The sequence below is a fragment of the Chelonoidis abingdonii genome, chromosome 8 (assembly GCF_003597395.2).
Source record: "Chelonoidis abingdonii isolate Lonesome George chromosome 8, CheloAbing_2.0, whole genome shotgun sequence".
NCBI lineage: Eukaryota > Metazoa > Chordata > Testudines > Testudinidae > Chelonoidis > Chelonoidis abingdonii.
In genome coordinates, this window is record NC_133776.1 from 75,125,985 (window position 1) to 75,141,611 (window position 15,627).

Sequence of the window (15,627 nt, forward strand, 5' to 3'; positions counted from 1 at the left end):
AAGCCATTAATTAATATTTTAAAAATAAAATGTTGGTAGCTTTTTAAGACAAAACTATTGTAGAAAAGCAAGAGCAAAGCGGATGTTGTGAAGGGCCACATAGTTTTTTATTATCCCCCAAATTCCTGTTTATCCATCAATATTAGGGTGGTATCTTTAAGTGATACAGTTGCAGCTTTCAAGAAATCCCATTACTGCCTGTCTGCACTTTCAAGTTGATATTTGACTTTGGGGGATACCTTGTTACCTAAAGCTGTTGACAAGTAATTGGAAATTGGAGTTAGCAAGGCTGTGTGAATGAATGGTAGTAAATAAAATATGATTGAACTGAAACAGTTTTAGAAATTTGAAAAGGTCTGGTAATTTTTTTTAAACTTGTTTATAGTTTTGCATGTCTTTACTTCCTGATTCATCTAGGACAGGAAGCAGGAATAGAAAATTTTCTTCTTGCATTATGGCTATTTTTCACAGTATTTCTAAGTCTAAAAACAAGTAGCACTGGAAATCTCAGAGGAGAACTTCTTTCATGAGATCTCCACCCCAGTTACTAGATGAGAGTTTTTGTATAAGCTTTTCAGATACTTATGTTAACTGAATCACTCCTCTAAACTTTTGCAAATTAACTGTCACTAGATAACATGTTGACAACTTCTAATAAAATTGTTTGAAGACTAAAAGGTACATTACTTTAAAAATATGTTTGTCTCCTGTTTTCAGAAACTGCAGTTTTGCGGGATTAAAAGGAAGCATCAGGCAGATACAACTCATAAGAAAAGCACATGTTCCCTTTAACTGCAGGAGCAAACTAATAAGGGGACTACATATTTTGCAACCAGGCACAAATAATGATAAATTAGATACATTTTTAAAAACTGAACCCATTAATTAAATTTGGTTTTAAATAGGGATAATTATTTCTTCTTTCTTCCCTATGCAGCTTTCCAGTAAACTAGCTGGAACTGTGCAGTTTGTTCTAGTACCAGTGATGGAGCCACCAAAAATGTTATAATGTTTAAGAAACAGATACTGTAATTTATTTTCCAAGGGTAAAATCTGTTAATATTCTCTGCCCTTGTGTACGCTGACAATCTTCTAACCTAAGCAGTCTGCAGCAGATAAATCACTACTTCAGCAATTTAAATATGATGGATATGAAAGTGAAGATGAAAAAAATTGGCTTTGTCAAAAGTAGTGAAGAAATACTTGTTTGAATATTTTCAATAAAATGTAATCACTTAATTGCTCTCATTTGTAAGATTTGTTACCCTCTTGATCTATTTGTTACTCATTTGGCTTTAGCTGATCTATTTTCATTTTGTACACGTTTCAGCATTTGAAAATTTAAATTCAGAAACCACAAGATGGTCATAACATTTGACTCCAGCAGCTTAAACAACTTAACTGCTGGGAGAATCAGGGACATCATAGATCAAGGAGTGCACCCAAGTGTACTGTTTGTAAATGATGCATGCAAATCAAGATGACTGTGCAATGAATAAAGCCAAACAATAATTACTAAAAAAATAGTCTCCAAAATAAAGCTTGGTGCTTTACAGACAGATATGAAGATAAGTACGGATGACATTTATCCCAAATCACCCGCGACACTGTTTTTGCCCCATCATGCATTTTGATCTCAACTCAGAATTCCAGAGGGCTGGGGGAAACTGTGGGAACTATGGGATAGCTACCCAGTGCAAAGCTCTGGAAATCGACGCTAGCCTCAGTACATGGACACACACCACCGAATTAATGTGCTTAGTGTGGCCACGTGCACTCGACTTTATACAATCTGTTTCCAAAAAACGATTTCTGTAAAATTGGAATAATCCTGTAGTGTAGACATACCGTAAGCCTCAGACTGCACTTAAGCAGCCTTAAATTTTGTGCTAATTATATTTTCATGCTACTATGGGGCATTAATAAAGAGGAAATCCTCACAAGACCAAATTTCACATTTGGGGTCAGAATTGCTAAGCGCCACTACCTGCTGCTTGGGAGGCATGGGGGGTTCTTGCACGGGGTGTTCTGAAGACACCAATAACTACACTCACCCCAAAGGGTCCTGACAGATGCTGGAAAAGACACTTCAGCCTGATCTAAAAAGTATCCATTAACCATATTGTTAAGAAAGCAAATGTAGAGATGTTGTCCCTGAAGATTCTTCATCTATTTAGAAGATTTGTGTTGGTTTTGGATATGGTGGAAAATAGGGAGGCTTCAAATGGGTTGGATAAGCAAATTGAATCTTTGAGAAAAATCTATTATTCAGATCTTAAGAGCAGGAATTAGTTTTAAGAAGATTATAACTGTAATTGGTTAGTATTGCTCTTGAATTAGGAGCTGTATAAAATTGTTTTTAATTTAAACTTCCTCACAACAAAAAGGAAGTGAGTGACTCTTCCTGTTCCCAAGCCATGTTTTAAGCATTTTTCCAAAAGAAATGTTTGTACAGTTTCTGGAAATAGGTAATTAGCATTTTTTAAATAAAGAAATCTTTCTTGTCCATTTGTAATAAAAAATATTGTCAAGAAGCATTGTTTGTTAATTCATTTTGGAACATGAATTTTCTCCGTCAGTTATTGATTGATATTTTCAAGAACAACAAAGAGCACCTCTGTGTAGGCGTAGGGGTTGCTATTAGCAGTTGAAATGCTTATGAAAAGATTCAAATTGCAACCCCACATTAATTTAAAACATATGACAGGACCAGAAGGTTTAAATCATGATATACAGTTTATTTTGCCAAATTAATCAAAAAGTCTGCTGTTTCCCATGCATGTGTAAGCACAGTGACACATTTCTCCTGATATTTAGGGATGTAAGATGAGAATCTGGCAATCAGTCTGGAAAAATAGGCAAGATTTCCAGAAAGCTGCAGGTTAATCAATTTAAAACTGCTGTCATATATTTACATGTTTTATATTGCCTTTCTCAGTGTTGCTGATTATCAAAATATTTTAGAATAAACAGGAGCTTTTCTCTTTCTAAGGAACCTTTCTTTCTTTACACGTGTCTTATTTGTCAAGTGATGCCCAAACCCAGGGTCTATATTATCATTATTGACCCTGTGGTGCTGAATTTTGATATGAGAAACAATGGTCATGGTCTCAGTGAGTCAATTAGGCAGAAGATAGAGGCTGGAAATGGAGAGGATAGTTTGATTTAGAAACAAATATCTTGTTAAGAAACAAATATTGGGAAGAAAACATAAGGAAAAAAGATAAGCTCATGTAGTGGAGGGGAAGTAAATATGTCTTCTTAGGTTTCATGACTTTGCCTGAATGACAGTGATTAAAGGTATAATTAAATGGTGGAAAGTTATAGTTAAGTAATGATTGCTTATGATACCAATTGTAGTTCTGATTCAGTATCTGTCAGGGTTCCTTCCCCGCTCTGAACTCTGGGATACAGATGTGGGGACCCGCATGAAAGACCCTCTAAGCTTATTTTTACCAGCTTAGGTTAAAAACTTTCCCAAGGCACAAATTCCACCTTGTCCTTGAACAGTTTGCTGCTACCACCAAGTGATTTAGATAAAGAATCAGGAAAAGGACCACTTGGAGTCCTATTCCCCCAAGCCCTACACCCCCTTTCCTGGGGAAGGCTTGAGAATAATATCCTCACCAACTGGTACAGGCGAACACAGACCCAAACCCTTGGATCTTAAAACAATGAAAAATCAATCAGGTTCTTAAAAGAAGAATTTTAATTAAAGAAAAGGTGAAAGAATCACCTCTGTAAAATCAGGATGGTAAATACTTTACAGAATAACAAAATATTCAATAACACAGAGGATTTCCACTCTAGGCAAAACTTTAAAGTTAAAAAAACAGGGGGAAAAAACAGGGATAAACCTCCCTCTAGCACAGGGAAAATTCACAAGCTACCACAAAAGATAATGTAATGCATTTCCTTACTAGTACTTACTATTTCTGCAATATTAGATGCTTAGTTCAGATATGGCTTAGGGAGATGTATTTTCGCTGCCCTGGTTCCTTGCTGATTCTGAGAGAACAAAAAAAAAGCTTTCAAATCTGTGGGGGAAGGATCTTCTCCCCTTATTGGTTTTTTTTTCTCAGGTGCCAACCAGGTTATCTGAGCTTCTTAACCCTTTACAGGTAAGGAGGGATTTTATGCTACCCTTATCTGTATGTTTATGACAGTATCCTATTTTAAACTTCATTTTTCAGCTTTGCATTTTTCTGCCCACATTTGTTTAAACCCTTATAATAGGCTAATATCAGGAAAGATTACTTATACAAATGTCACAGCTACACAAATAAGGTTAGCCAGATTTATTCTTGGTAGTGCCAGACATCACTTGATTAAACCTGTTCACTTTCATCTATGTAATACATAATGTGATTTTCTTGATATTTCAAAGTGCTCCACTCCAGAAAAATACATACAAAGCCTTTTATTGTGAATGATGTTTCATTACTTATTGATATAGAAGATCAAGTGTCATAATACAGCATTCAAAAAGTGGAAGGGAAAGAAAAACTTTACTAAGTTGCCTACCAGAGTTAGATATGCCATTAAACAGTCACTGCAATTAAATTCACGCGTGGTAAGGAGACATGCCATTACTCACCTAAATTATACAGCAGATGTCACCTTGTTAAGTCTCCCCAACCTTTACCACCAAAACTACCACACACAAATTACCTGTATAGCTGCATATTGTAATAATGTTTCAAAAGAGAGAATGCAGTGATCCCTGGGAAAATAACTTTACTGGCATGAAATATATGCTGGTTCCAATTACATAGATAGAGCTGCAATATCCTAATATGTCCAGTGCTGATGCAGCAGCATGGAAGTTGCTTAGCAACACAATAGTTGCATGGATGAATCTACTGCATTAAGTCCCTTGTAGCACCCATATTTCTGATCCCCATAACAATGTTAACTCAGTTCTTTAAACTGATAAGTACATTAAGTCCACAAAACAGTGTTCATCATTTGGATTTCACACTCATGGGCCTATTGCCACTTCAGAAAGGGTGGTTAAATTCCAGTAGCTCTTAACAGTGACATAGATTTTGGTCTCCAGAGCCAAGATTGTGACTTATGATTTTGCGTATCTAATCTGAGACATCTTGAAGACTGGTTTGCTATTGAGAGAAGAAGTTCAGCACTTTGTAATAATCATTAAGTTGTTCTGAGTTGGGTACCTAAAATACTGGTCATGCTTGAAAATCCTCCTTCTCCATACTTTTTTTCCCCCCCTTAAAATTTTACACTTTTGCTACAATATTGCAAACTCCACCAGTGGTAGTGATAGTGGCAGGTTAGTGTAGACAGGCAGCCAAGTTCGAGTGTTTTCTAGAATCCACTGATTTAATTCACAGGTAAGCCAGGGGGCTGCAAAACATCCCATCTAGGAAGGTTGTTCCTATCTGCTGGAATAGTGACCATTATGTGAGTAGGGGGGAGTGTACGTGGGATTCATGTAGGTTATCTTCCTTTCCTCATACTGGCCTAATCTAAGTCAAATGACAGACCCCCCTTGAAAACATTCCTTTCGCCCAAAATACACCGGAGATTTAAGCAAAGAAGACTTGCACAGACCAGCTGCATGTAGGTGAATCCTGGCCAATATGCAAGTATCCTACTCCTTGTTGTTAGGATTTGCACTATACTGATAAATAAGTGATCCATTAAGCTTGATGCTTTGCTATTGCTTATAAAGGAGAGGACAGATGGGTACATTTTGGCTTAGTTATTTTTAACAAGCTACTGTCTTCTTAAAAGGACAAGACTTAAATTTCTTCTTATCTCTTTGTTGTTCCTTTTTTTTCACTGCTGGTTGAGATTTTCAGTCTGAACTTACTGACCCATTGCTGAGAGATTCAATGTCATGATTAGGAGTTGCTGTACAGGCTCAATGGGTAGTGATCAACGGCTTTATGTCTAGTTGGCAGACAGTATCAAGCAGAGTGCCCCAGGGGTCGGTCCTGGGGCCAGTTTTGTTTAACATCTTCATTAATGATCTGGATAATGGGATAGATTGCACCCTCAGCAAGTTTGCAGATGAGACTATGCTGGTGGGGGGAGGTAGATACACTGGAAGGTAGGGATAGAGTCCTGAGTGACCTACACAAATTGGAGGATTGGGCCAAAAGAAATCTGATGAGGTTCAACAAGGACAAGTGCAGAGTCCTGAATTTAGGACAGAAGAATTCCATGCACTGCTACAGGCTGGGAACTGACTGGCTAAGCGGCAATTCTTCAGAAAAGGATCTGGGGATTACAGTGGACAAGAAAAAGCCAGATATGAGTCAACAGTATGCCCTTGTTTTCAAGAAGGCTCATGGCATATTGGGCTGCATTATTAGGAGCATTGTCAGCAGATCGAGGGAAGTGATTATTCCCCTCTTTTTGCACTGGCGAGGCCACATCTGGAGTGTTGTGTCCAGTTTTGCTCCCTTCCCCCTCACGGATGTGAGCAAATTGGAGATAGTCCAGGGCAATGAAAATGAAAATGAAATGGCTGGAGCACATGACTTATGAGGAGAGGCTGAGGGAACTGGGCTTATTTAGTCTGCAGAAAAGAAGAGCGAGGAGGGATATGATAGCAGCCTTCAACTACCCGAAGAGGGATTCCAAAGAGGATGGAGATAGGCTGTTCTCAGTGATGGTAGATGACAAAACAAGGAACAATAGTCTCAAGTTGCAGTGGGGGAGGTCTAGGTTGGATATTAGGCAAAACTATATCACTAGGAGGGTGGTGACGCACTGGAACAGGTTACCTAGGGGGATGATGGAATCTCCATCCTTAGAGGTTTTTAAGGCCCAGCTTGACAAAGCCCTGGCTGGGATGATTTAGTTGGGGATTGGTCCTGCTCTGAGCAGGGGGTTGAACTAGATGACCTCGTGAGGTCTCTTTCAACCCTAATCTTTATGATTCTATACTCAGCACATCTTAGAATCAGACTTTTATTTTATGACTTCACAAAAATCTTCCTTTTACTTAAATGTAGTTCTTAATAATTAAGTATAAGCTTTGCCCTCTACTTTGTAGAGACATTAGGCTGAATTTAATTACTGTTACAGTTACCCAATATTTTTCCTCTACAATATTTTAATTGTATATTGTCAGATATTACCATTAAATTATTTTTTCCTGGCTATGAAATTGCTGGGGAAAGCAAATAATTTCTACAAGATATTTATGATCACCAAAGAGGAAAGCAGGCTGGAATGTGCAATATGTTTCAAGCTGGAACCAATGTTGTTAGCATGCTGCTTTACAAAAATAATAATTTTATTTTGGAAGCACCCTCTACAATATGTCAGAGTGCTGTACAACATATTTAAATGTGGTTAAATACATTGAAACCTTTATTAAAATCTTGTTCAAATAAAAGCCAATAGGTTCCAGTGCAAAATATAGAGTCAATAATAAAATCAGATTTCTAACAGGAAAGTGTTAAGCTGAGCAGAAGAAATTTGTGATGGAAGAAGTTCTACATCCTACTGCCTACTACAAAAAAGGCATGTTCACAGGCCAACTTAGAATGTGATTGTGCGATACAGGATATGTGTCTGCTCAGCTACTGATCAATAGGAGGTTTGAATATATATATGGCTTACAATATTTAGGGTTTTAAAATAAACTGGATCAAACTAGTCAATTTGCCACTTTATAGATAGTCAATGTAAAGAACATAAATTAGGGCCAATGACTAAATATGTTGCTGTATTCTGAACAATCTGCAGGTAAAAGAGATGCCCTGATAACAGAGAATCTCAATAATCAAACCCCTTGTAATCAGTAGTATGTAAGTGTTGCAGGTCAGCATGTGATAAATTGGTGTGCAGCCTCACTAACCCATGACACGAAAAAATATTTTGCACCATGAGGCTCTTTAGGCAAAGGGAAAGTTCTACTGTGACATTGAGATCTTCACCTCAACTCCTTGTAAACAAGTCCATTCACAGAACATGAAGAAAATGAGAATATCTTCACAATGGCAACTTCCACCATGCTGCAAGATATGTTTTCCCATGGTGAGGATATGGAAGCTAAGATACATTTAGTTAGCACTATTATCTAAATAACCCTAAGGAGAAAGTTACAATATTTATAGGACAAGACATATGGCATCTTGATAATACTCCATCATGTGTTTACAAACTATCTTGCCAAGAGGCCTCAGATGTTTTGCACATATGTAGTGGAAGATGGACAGATCCTTGAGATGCCACATACCAAACCCCTAAGTTGTGATACAGAGATATCAATCAGTGACGAACTCTTACAAGGTCTTCTAGTTATAACATGAACCACTGGACAGCAGTTGAGTCATGTTCCTTTGTCATCAAAACAGCACCCATGTTCTTTTGTATCAAGCATAATAGCTAACCAAAATGGCGTACTGACCTTCATTTAAAATCAGCAGAGCGTTCTCAACTGCTAAGCAAAGCCAGAACCCTACTGGTGTCTGACCACACCTGTAATTGAATAGCCACCACGTTCTTTGTCACCTTCCCTAAAAAGGGGCAAGACATTGAACAACTGGAGGACAATTCCAGAAACAGAAGCAATTTCTTTTGTCAGTGAAGCAAGAACACCCTCATCAACAGATGTCTTCTCAAAAAAAACAAAACTTCTGTCCATTTGAGGATGGTTGCCATTCTCTTTTCTTGCCATAATACGTTATTAATGTATGTTATAATGTGGCTATGATACTGTTACTTACTATAAGCAATCAAGGGGCAGAGTCTCAAGGAAGTTAGAGGACCATAAAAATCATCATCATAAATCCAAGTTTAATTCAACTAAAGCACTACAGTGTATCAGAGTCAATGGCACTTTCAGTGAGAAGGTCTAGAAAGACCATTCTAGAGCTAATCTGAGCTTATGGTTCAATAACATAACTATATCACACTCACATGAACTTTATGCTGAACAAAATGGTATCAGTGGCCCTGTCTCTACATAGGCCAAAAAAGGGGGTGTTCATTTTCAATCAAGTTTCCTTAACTCATTTGAACCTGCCCCCTCACTTAACACCCACAGAAACATGGTTTAACATCTTAACAAACACAAACTGTCTTAATGTTGTAGCTTAGTGGGAGCCTAAGGTATCTTAAATCTCTCGAGGGGGGAAAACCCATGTACACACACCACCTTTTTTACCAATAGGCAGACAGGGCTACTGAGTACCAGAATTGAACCATCTTTGTCAAAACAAGCCTGGTGGCATTGTTCAAGCAAGTGCCAATGTTATTTGCCAGATTTGAATAGTGAAAGAGACAAAGAACCATACTTTTATTTTCACTAGAACTACTTTATATTTTATAGCATATGTTTCCTGCTTGGAAAACTAACATTGTCTTTCTTTTTATGAATGTAGGAAGTCTCTCTTTATCCCTGTTAACCTTGACAAGAATGGAAATGTGAAATCACCTAGTAATAAATGTAAATAAAGCTGAGTTTCCCTCTCAGATGAGTTCATTGTTGATGAAGCAGTTTTTGCTTTGGCAAGTATGTCCCAAATGTGTCCTAAGAATTTCAAGTAATTCAGAACAAAATCACTGCTATCTGTAATTACCTTTTCATGAAGCTCTCTTGTATGTATTGTTTTAAATAATTTAAGCTACCTCTTTCTATTACAAAAAACAGTGTACAAATCACTAGCATATAAACACAAGAATGCATCAAAGAACTAGTTTGTCATATATTGTAATAAGTTTGAATGCTGATTAGCCTGTTGTGGTTTGAATGTATTTTTCTGTCAATGTTGGTAATATACAAAGTCTTTGCTCTAGTTCTGAAAACAAACATAGTGACCAGATAACTTCAACAGGAGATGAATATCTGAGAAGTAATTGTTGCAAGTGGATTTTTTTTAAAGTGTATTTGCATCCAATTTTTGTTGAGTGATGACATTTTCCTTTTTGGTGGTTGTGTTTTCAATCTACAAAAGCAGTTTTTCAGGAAAGCAGATTGGAGCATTTGCAAACATACCCACACTGGTTGCTTGTTAAATGTGTCAGCAGTTGAATTGCATGGCCCTTGCTTTGAGATTGTTAGAGGAGCTGGGGTACTACTTTTTATTTCATTGCTATTCTGAATCAAATGGGAAAACAATTCCCCTGAGGCTGAGATTTTGAGAATTTGGCATTGTTAGTCATGAGGAAATTCAAATCAACACACTGTTTACAGTTTTATTTTTAACCTAACATACACTGTATCAAAATACAGTTGATACCATGTATTTTATCTTTACTGTTATTGGAACTGGTAAGTAATAAGATGATCTGTTTAACTTTTAATTACACTAACAAATCACATGCAGTTAGTATATGATACGTTATGCTTTGTTAGTAATGACTGTAAATATTCCATAATTGACTTTGATTCATGAGAATGGTAATAGATTGAGATGTGCATTCTTATTTTCAAACTCTCCAGTATTGAGAGATGTGATTGTTTTTCAACAATTTCACTCAGTGTTCATTTGACTTGTTTTTTAATATGTCTGCTAATTTAATTTAAAATATGTCATTCCCTAAAGAATAAATAGGGTGAGCCTGCTAGAAAGATGATTGTGTATTTTCCATCCTAAGAAAGGCCATAGCTCATTAATATCTATCGGAACAAAAATGTATTTTTAGAAAGACAGAAAAAATCATTCTTCATGCATGAGTCCTACATATTTCTAAGCATCCTCACTACACCTGCAGTGCAATTTAACCTAGCAGCTGGTACATTGAGTTGGCATTTCAGAAAATTATACAACAAAATTTAAAGCCATAATCCATTACATTGTCCTAGGTAAATGCATTAGGTAAATGTATGTCCTTTTATATCTTTCAGAAGTTGTTTACTTTTTTTCTTTGATCCTTGACTATGTACCTAAATGTTCAACAATTATTATTCATCAATAGCACTGATAATTTAAAGGTAACATGGTGCTTCTTTTGCTGGTGTATAATGATTCAATGATTTGGAAGAAAAATATAAAATCATTGCTGATAAAGTATTCAGATGGCAATTTGACAGAGTGGCAAATATTGATAGGTCATTTATATAGGGCAATTTGGATTTCATGGTAAAATTGAGTCATTTGAACAACATACCTTTTAAAAACAACCAAATGCAGGCTCATATATCGAGGAACAAAGAATGTAGGTCAGACTTCAAGGACGACGATTGTATTCTGCAAAGTGTAACAGGTGATTCTTTGAGGATTTAGGATTCATGGTGGATAAGCAACCAAACATTAGCTTCTGGTGTAGCTAAAAGGGTTAATGTAATTCCTGGGTGGATAAGCAAGAGAATATTGATTAGGTAAGGGGGTGACATTATTCTGTTCAGAGTATAGGCAATGCTCTGTACAGAGCATTAATGAGATCATTTCTGGAATACTGTGTCCCACTCTGGTGCGAACACTTCAAAAGGATGTTGACCAATTGAAAAGGATTAAGTCCTGCAAGAATTTATTTTAGGTCTAGAATAAAAATCTTACAGTGAAAGATTAAGGAAGCTCAGTCTGTTCATTTTATCCAGGAGAAGATTAAGAAGTGACTTGATCATGGTCCATAAGTACCTATGTAGGTAGAGGTTTTCTGATAGGAGGGAGCTCTTCAGTCTAGCAGGAGGAAGCACAATATGATCCAATAGCTGGAAGCTGAACCAACAGCTGGAATACTACAGGCTAGATATGTGTAAATGTTTAACCATGGGAGTAATTAACCTTTGGAACTATTTGCCTGCAAAAATGCTGGATTCTCAGTCTCTTAAAATCCTTAAAACAAGATTGAAGACTTAGGAAAAAATGTTTCCTTATTCTGTTAGAGAAGTTATGGTCCTGATGCAGGAATCATTGGATGAAATTCTTTGCCCTGTGTTTATACAGGAGATCAGGAAAGATTATTATAATGGTCCCTTCTGACCTTAAAATCTATGGATATCTTGGCTCTTGGGGGAAAATGAAACATGTATAGTGTACAAAGCTCCAGTAACTATCCAGTTTAATGCTATGACACATCAGTGCAATAATTTAGAATTGGCATGAATCCACTACCTATCACATGCTCCAAGTCATAAGACGCTTTTTCAGTGTAACTTATGAGTAGGGACTAAGGTCAAGTCTACACTTCTGGCTAAATAGGCACTGCTGTGTTCAATGCAGTTGTATTAATTTAGTGGGTCTGGTGAAAACAAGCTAAGTCAATGGGAAAGCGCTCTCCCTGAGAGGTGGAAGGTAAGTCAGGAGGACAGTGACATAGCACAACATTGTGTGGTGTAGACAACTTAGATCGACTTACAGCTTTACTGTAGGCCAGCCCTAATTGTCTAAAGCAGAGGTTCTCAAACTGTGGTCCGTGAGCTCCATTCAGGTAGTCCGTGGATAGATCCCTGTAAAGTGCGGGCCTAGGTGGACGCACATGAGAGAATGAAGGACCACCCACCTAATTAATGGAGTCGCGCAGGTGTGGCTCCACTAATTATGTGCCTGGACCCTCGAGAAGATGCACATGTAAGGTGAAGTGGTGACCTTGGGGGGAATACAGGGTAGGTGGGAGGGGGCAGTGGGGTGAGAGGAGGGGATGGGGAGAATTTGGGATATGCAGGGCTGCAGCAGCCAGAGAAAGAGGCAACTTTCCCAAGATCCAGGGCTGTGGCTGCTGGGGACAGATAGCCCTCCTTCTGAGCCTCTGCTCTGTGGCTGCTATGGCAGAGGAGAGAGGGCACATTCATTACATTAGAAAGGAAATACTACTGATAGTAAAATATTAATTCTGTGCTTTTATTTGTAGAACAAAAAATGTTAATTATTATTAAGGTTTTTTTTATTTAGGGCTTTTATCCAAAGTGCTTTTCAGTAGTTAGCTAACGATACAAACAACATTTGGAAAGATCATTAAGTGGTTCGCTAAGACCCTCACCAATTTTCAAGTGGTCTGCGAAAATAAAAGCTTGAGGACCACTGGTCTAAAGAATGTTGTGATATAGAGCTTTTTACCTCCAGATCAGCTGTTAAAATCCAGCACAGTTTGATAGAGAGTGAGAGTCATTCCTATGCATGGTAGTTCAGTGGACTAAATTAAATGAGTTAATTTCACTACAATTCCTACTGGAAACACTGCTATATAATTTAGCACTCTACATTGCTTTAGCAGATTAAAAATAAAGTGCCTGATCCTGTAGGACAGTGGTTTTGAACCTTTTTTCATTTGCAGACCCCAAACATTTTCAAATGGAGGCATGGACCCCTTTGGAAATCTTAGACATAGTCTGCAGATACCACTGTTCTATGGTAATGACAACTTTTTGAGAACCCCTTAGAAATAGTCTGCGGACCCACAGGGGGGCGCAGACCATAGGTTGAAAACTACTGCTGTAGGGAGTTGAGTACTCTCATCTCTCAGTGACAGCACTGCAGGTTGAGGCTATTCAATAATTTGCAGGGAGCACTCAAGTCTCTTTCAGGTTGGGGTCCAAATACAGTAACCAAGTAGTAAAAGCAACAATGTATTAGCACTGGCTCTATGAAAAGCAGCTCTGATTTTCCTTTGGCTGTGGATAATGAATCACTTCTTAATGCACTTGTATTGAATGAGGAATTTAGAAGATAATTACCACATTGCGTGCTGGGCAGGAATTGCTTTCAGATGTAGTATGTTAAAATTATTCCTTATTTGTAAGCAAGATTACTCCAGTTAGATTGGTTAAGAATGTCTGGAGATGGCATTTCACTTGCACAAGCCTCAAATTCAGTTTTTTACTTCTATGTTAGAGTAATAATTTTTAGGTGACAGGGCAAGCATATGTTCCTATATCAGGGCTTCAGTGTGTTTGGACTATAGCAGTTTGAAGCAGTGCCTTGGAAAAGAGGCAATGAGAGAAACAGAATGGCTGGAGATTTTGGACACCACTGTATATTGCTGGAGTGAGAATATATTGTAGTGGTATTGTGACATGTTAGCCCCCTCCATCCGGGATGTCACCTAATGTGCTGGGGTCCCACTGGTTCCACCCATTCCATCAGCCTGGGTTTCCTCACCCTGTCTTAGTTGTGCCAGCCCCTCAAGCCGTTTCTAGCATGTACACAGGTAAGGCCACACAGAGGTGCAGACACTGACTGAAATCAGTACTGTGTGGGAAGAATCAGTCTGGAGATTTACTCAGCACTCATTTGCATACCCCCTTCAGGGAGTAAACCCAAAATAATAATATCTGGCATTATATAGAAAAATCTGCACAGCGCAAGCTCGTAAAAATTGCCCTCTCCCTCAATGTGGAGAGAGCTATGCACAGCTTCTTGCACCCTCTCCCCCAGATATGAATTCCACAAGCTGGGTTATGTTATGAACAAGAAATAAGTTTATTAACTACAAAAGGTAAATTTTAAGTTATTATAAGGGATAGCAAACAGAACAAAGCAGATTAAACAAACTAGGCTTAATACACTCAACAAGCAGGTTACAGAATGTAATTTCTCACTCTCAATGTTGTTTAAGGCAAGTTGCAGAGTTTCCATAGCTTAGAGTTGCAGTTATTTCTCTTTACAGACTGGACCCGTATCTTACTCTGGACTCTACCCTGCCTTTCCCCCTAGTTGTTTTTAGCAGTCTTCCTTCTTGGGCATGCAATGGAGGGTGAGATAAGATTAAAACACCCCACCCCCAGCCTTAAAAAGGGTTTATCTAAGGCGGGAATCCTTTGTTTGATCCACATCCCCATACAGTGGAAAAATACCAGCAAGTTAACATATTGTCCAGTACCAGGTGACACGGTCATCTGACCCTGCTGGGTTAATGTAGCATCCCAGTAAACTTCTCAGGAAGGAGTGATATTAGCATTTTCAAAATTCTATTGTTCTCCTTAATGGCTCATCCAGGCTCTTTACCTACTGTCTGGTGGGCGCTTCCCAGGTGAAAACACAGTTGTAATTGTTACATAGTTAATATTCCTAATTCCGGATACAGAAATGATACATACATACAAATGGGATAAACACATTCAGCCAATCACAACCTTTCCAATAATATCTCACGTGACCCATCTTGCATAAAACATATCTTAATTATGCCATATTCATATCATGACAATATTTCTATGAAGAATATGGAGCGTAATATCACAGGTATGTTTTAAGTTTTCTTCTTTTTTCGTTTACTATCGCTGCTCAAAGCAACAGGAACAATGCACATAACGGCAATAAAAACAGAATAGAAAAGAATGCCTCACCAGTTTCTCCATCAACATGAATTAACAACTCCTTAATTTAAATCCGATTTGACACCTCAGAAGCAGAATAATACATTTTAAAGGTGACCTGAAAGGAAGTTTCCCTTCCAAGACATGAGTTCAGATATATTTCCCCCTGAAAGTATCAGTGAAAGCGCAAATATCTAAACAATGCAGAAAGCTTATGCACTGCCTTAGAGTTAGCAATTTTACCAACAAAAGTGGTACCTGGACAGTCAAATATTGCTCAGCTACATCAGTGTAAACACTTACTTCATTGACATTACTCCAGGTTACGCCAATGTAGTAGAGCAGAATTTGGTCCAGAGCCTTGAACTCAAAGCTTACCGAGTAAAGAAAAATTGCTCATCATTTACTGTTTGGACAAAGCAAGGACAATTTCTACTTGTGGT